Genomic DNA, 5,971 nt, shown 5'->3' on the forward strand with positions numbered 1-5,971 from the left:
TTTATTTTGATAATTTTAGAGGCGATTTTCTCAATATTTTTTATTTTTTTGCACCCTCAGATTCCACATATTCAAATAGTTGTATCTCGACCAAATATTGTCCTATCATAACAAACCATAAATCAATGGAAAGCTTATTTATTCAGCTTTCAGATGATGTATACATCTAAATTTTGAAAAATGTACACTTAAGACTGGTTTATATATATAAGTGTAAATCTTTTTTATTAAAATTCATATAATATAATATGTCTTGAGAAAGAGAATCATTGATATATTAGTTCAATGGTGGACTCCTCCCAATCTGTTCACAACAATACCTGAATTATGAATTTTAATTCCCAAAACTGTCTCTCACGCAGACATCCTCATACTGTAGCCTCACGGCAAATCTCTGATATCTTGGGCATAACAGACCTTTAAATCAGAATCCTGATATTTTACTCTCTGCCCTCTTAACGCATCCCTCCACACTACATCCACTCCCATGATTTTTATTTTTCATTTCACTTTAATCAGCCTGCTGTGATCGTGTGCTTGATGGAGAGCTATACTTTATATCTCACCATCGCTCTCAAATGATTTTTGCAGCAAGGGACACAGGAAGAGTGAGAGAAAACCCAGGGGACACGTTGGCATTAACCATCTATACACATTCTTGGAACAGTGGAATCCACTGAGGAAGAGGGACCTTATTGGAAAGAGAGATCTCATTTATCCATAAACAGGCCACAGTTGAGTGAGAGAGACAGTACAGTTGTAATTCTGAGCATTGTTCAAAGGTCAGTGCCTTTCTCACATCCACATTCATTATATCTCTTGCTAAAATGATAAACCTCTCATTAATATATACAGTGGAGTTCAAAATTGTAAAGGCCAGGGTTATTATAGTTAACTAAAACCATAATCAAAATTGTTACTTGAAATAAAATAAATGTAAACTGAAATAAAATATAATATTAAAAGTGTATTTGAAGTTAGTTGCCAAATTTTTTTTTTTATTTTCAAATAGTTCAACTTGATTTACTTTAACTTGACATAACCAAAACTGAAATAAAAATTAATAAAACTATATAGACATTTAAAAAATGAATAAAATGACAGACACAACAAAATGACTAACTTAAATTTTTTATTAAAATGAAAATTACAAATAAAAACTAATTTAAACTATTAATAAAAAAATCTATATAATTCTAAATAATGAAATAACAATGGTGAAGACACATTCAAATTCTGGAATTTAAAATAAATAAATAATAAATAAAAAGAAGACTAAGAAAAACTTTCAACAATGAAGAAAAAGAAACTTGTGCACTTTCTAGGTATCTAAACATTGATATTGCAGTGATCATGTGACTCTGTACAGATATGTTCTTGCTTCCATTGAAACATAAGATGCTCTTTAGATCATTCTCAAATCATTTATTCATTTAAATCTAACTTATTTTATGTATTAAATGGCTTCAGGGCTTGACATGAACATTTTTGCCCACTAGCCACAGTGGCCAGTGATTTTCCAGTTACTAGCCACTCAGCATTTTCAATGGCCACAATTTTGTTTTTGGGAAATTATGTTTTATATGAATAAAATTGACCATGGTGTGCTAAAGTATGGCATGACTTCAAAACATAACATTTTATAAAATGATTTTAGCCATTAAACCCTTTTTAAGAAAAGGGATGAGTCAAAATAATCAAATATTAGGCTATATTAATTTAAAATATCAATTAAAAATCGATATTAAAACAGATTATATAAAATATCATCTGTTTTAATCGTTTAGATGTTTAGAAGGCATATTAGCTTATTGTCCATCCACCAGTTCACATTTACAGCTTTGCGTGTTTGCTGTTTAAAAATATGGGTCGATTTTGGCAGTGGTCTGAACAAAAACAGCAGACAGGCTTATTGATAATGCAAATTTATTATCTACCCGTAGGTGGCGCTTTTGGAACAGAAATATAGAGGTTTCCCCCGGAACAGCTGTAAACAAAGCAGTCCTGCACTCATAAACACTACTTTATCAGGCAAGATGAAAGGAAAATGCCATCAAAGCTTTCATATATTCATATAAAAACACCTGCGCCGTGTTTTGACTTTTAAACGTGCAGCTCATATTTATTTAATGCAGGTTGGTCCTTAGGGCGGTGCAACTGGTGCGGTTGCACCAGGCCTTGTGCTTGAGGGGGCCCCGTGGCGAACGGACTGAGGCCCCCCTTTTGAAGTCACATCAAGCCGTATCGCAATTCTTTTTCTTCCATCCCCAAATTTAAGACCTCTTAAAATTATAATGTAAGACTTTTCAATGACCCATGGAAGCTCTCTTATTCAACCCGCCAAAGTGGCTAGTGGGAGTGACAGTGTTACATGCCACTGGTGTTAATGTGAAGCCCTGAATATATTAAATTAGACTGAAATGTATTCATTTTTTATACTATTGGTCTCAAACTTTGAGACCCCACTGTATTTGGAGGAATTTGATCAATCACTATAAAGGTGGATTTGGGGATGTAGAGGAGACAGACTGAGACATCTCTGCTGAATAAGACTTTCCACACTCCTAAACTCGCCCGTCAGCAGACAGATCACTGGAGTACAGCCAAGAACTGTGTGACAAGGCAAGCAGATGGTATTGACTGACTATTCCTCAATGATCATATTAGTTCACTGTCACTTTCACAGCATATTGATTGACGTTTTTGCCCTGTAGATCATATTAGATCCCCAGTCCTTCCATAACCTCTATGAAAGGTTGTCTGATAAGAGGACAACAGCTTCTGACTATGAAGGATTACTTAAAAAAATATTGTGCACACATCTGGCGTGATACAATTTGCTGCTGCCATGTTAGCCTATAAGTTTTTCAAATATGTATTAAAATTTCAGTATCATTTCTCAGCAGTAGAAGGACTACAGGTAAGTATTTTAATCTAATTCATGCTGAAGTTAAGCCCTTGTCCTTGGAGCTTGTACACATATACAGCAAAATACTACCTGGAACACGTAATAAATGCAGCCTGTACAAAAATCCCTGTTACAAACATTCAGCAGGAATGTAGATGCTGCTGGATCAGGCTTCTTTGATGGAAACTTGTGATTTACATGCTTTTTCCCGTCATTGACAAATGGAAACTGTTTACTCCTCAGGATCACACTGAAACACTCCGCCTCATGGCAGCTCTGTCTAGACAGAGCACAGGTATAGATTAATAACCTCTCAAATCGCTACAACCCACTCAAACTCAGACAAGCTGTAAGCAGGATGAGTTTGCCAGCAGTGTTGAAATGGTTGTGTCTACTTTTTGTCTCTAAAACATTTGCACATTCAGTGAACTACAGACCAGATTAATCTCCCCTTATAACCTGGAGCTTAAGCCTAAAGTCATTCAACAGAAGTCACATTTGTCTCCCCCTCAAATGAACTACACGGAATAACAATCCAGTGTGCGACATTGCCCTTACTGGAAGTAGAGTCTCATATTTCACTTCACATAAACAACTAAGCATTCACGGGGGAGAAACAATAGTGCGTCTGAAGCACAGCAGCCTTGAAATTGAGTGAAAGCTCTTCTGCTTTTGATAAGGGTAGGAAATCTGAATGAGCTGACTGCTAGAAGTCATAACTTGGCAAATTATCCATCCTATCTATCTACCTATCTATCTATCTATCCTTCCATTCATCCAACCATCTATCATCTATCTATATATATATATATCTCTATCCATCTGTCCATCCATCCCTCCATTAATCTCTATAAAGCCTATCAATTTTAAAACTTCAAACCTTTTTAATTATTTTGCCAAAACTTTCCGAAGTCTTTGATGAGCAAACATTCAAAGTTTGTCTTGATAAACCTTGCTTTTCTAGTTAAAAATTACAGTTCAATTCATTTTAATTCTACTACCTTACATTCAAATTTGAATTACAATTATGTTTGCTACTACAATTTACATTCAATTGAAATCCAGGAATTTAACTGGAATTTAAAAGACAGTCTCTTCTCAGTGTTGTTTTTCTTTGCAAACAGCTACACTCATCTTAAGAACATGCTCTATAATCAGTTCACGAGTCCGCCTGACAATTCAGCCCTGCCAGATGATGGTAAATGAACTTGGCTTGCTGTCCCCGAAGGAGGCTCGAACCCGAGGCTTGGCTCAAGCTCTGAGTAAGAACCCCCTTCCCCCCTTATGGTACTGTGAGGAGGAAAAAGAGAAGAAATTAGAGGAGGAGAAGGGGAGATGGAGGGATGCCGGAAGAACTGTCGCAGGAACAGAGCAATGACTGCTGCTTATACAGTCGTAGAGATGATTGACAAAACTGGATGAATTTGAAACATGTGTCCGAAACTGCGTTGGGAACTTCAATAAATGCAAGTTGCAAACACCAGCTGTTTGTTGATCCAGATTGAACTGTAGAACTGAACTGTAAAGCTCTTACTAAGTCTACTAGTTTTGTTGGACAAGGTCAGGAAACTCTCAGTCAGACCTATCAGTATCAGTCATCACATTTGACTGAATATGGAATTAACTTAAGCATCTGCTTATTCAAATAATCAAGGTTAGTGTTCAGATGTCCTGACCGTAAAGACGGTCCTCATAAGCCACTAGCTCTGTGGGACATGCGAAATGTGATTAAGTGTGTGGATTTTTAATTAATCTAGCCCTAGTTGAGCCATTTCCGTCAAACGATTGTAATTGGCATTAAAGCTTTTGGCGTGTCGCATGGGCTGGGTGCTTACACATATTTGGCAGTGAGGACGCAGTAATTACTGCAGAGTTCCTGGGATCCCTGCGGTAAGTGAGCATTACTTTTCCCAATGCTCTGTTCCCTGTTCCTATGGTGCAGGCAGCAGTATGCATGCATGACTGCGGTGGGATAATTAGGCTTTGATGCTGTGGGCTCCGCGGGGACAGATGTCTTTTATCACTCTCTGTGATTGCAAGCACCTCTAAGAGTACACAAAACTACATTCACAAACACTGACAGATTTGAATATGATAATGAAAAAAAATAATACTTCTTCTGACATATTTGAATGTTCAATGGTGCAGAAATTGTAACTGCATTTCCATTAACACATAGCCTACACCTGCACTGTACTAACTCATACACTGTACCATATTATACTGCCAAGCAGCATATATTTAGAATAATTTATTAAAACAGCGTTGGCATGTTTAACAGTTTTTTCTGACTTCAGGTTTGCTTGTAGACAGTGTTGGGAAGGTTACTTTGGAAATGTAATAGGTTACAGATTACAAGTTACCCTACTTAAAATGTAATAAGTAGTGTAACTTTTCAATTACTTTATTAAAGTAATGTAACTGATTACATTTGATTACTTTTCTAAATGTCTAATATTTTCAACTGTTAATCATTTTCAAACATGTAAACCAGGCAGGGTTAAACTTACAATATGTGCTCAACACTGATAACTGTCAGACTTACAAAATCCTTCATCACTTGAATTAAGATTATAATATTTTAATTTTAAAGGAGACATTGGATGCAAAATATCTTCATTTGCATATAAATGTGTCTTAGCAGTGTGTGGACACAACCACCCTACAATGATAAAAATGCATTCCTTTTTTTTTAATCCCCCAAAAACCTAAACAGTCTCAATTATCAAGCCATTTTGATTTTGGAGTGAATACCAGCACTCTCTTCCACCTTCAATACCACGACTGAGGTGAGACCCTTGAGCAAGGCACCAAACCCCCAACTTTGTTGGTGTGTTTTTTACGGTGTGTGTGTGTGTTTCACTGCTGTGTGTGTGCACTTGGATGGGTTAAATGCAGAGCACAGATTCCGAGTATGGGTCGCCATACTTGGCCACACGTCACTTCACTTCACTTTCACTAAATTTGTTTATGTCTGGCTACTCAAATCATTTCACTCCTGACTGCTTTCTGAATGAGAGACAATTCAAGGCAGGTTTTGTTAAAAAGTTAAAACTCAAGGAT

This window comes from Sinocyclocheilus grahami, unplaced genomic scaffold (assembly GCF_001515645.1).
Source record: "Sinocyclocheilus grahami isolate Dianchi unplaced genomic scaffold, SAMN03320097.WGS_v1.1 scaffold55.1, whole genome shotgun sequence".
Lineage (NCBI taxonomy): Eukaryota > Metazoa > Chordata > Actinopteri > Cypriniformes > Cyprinidae > Sinocyclocheilus > Sinocyclocheilus grahami.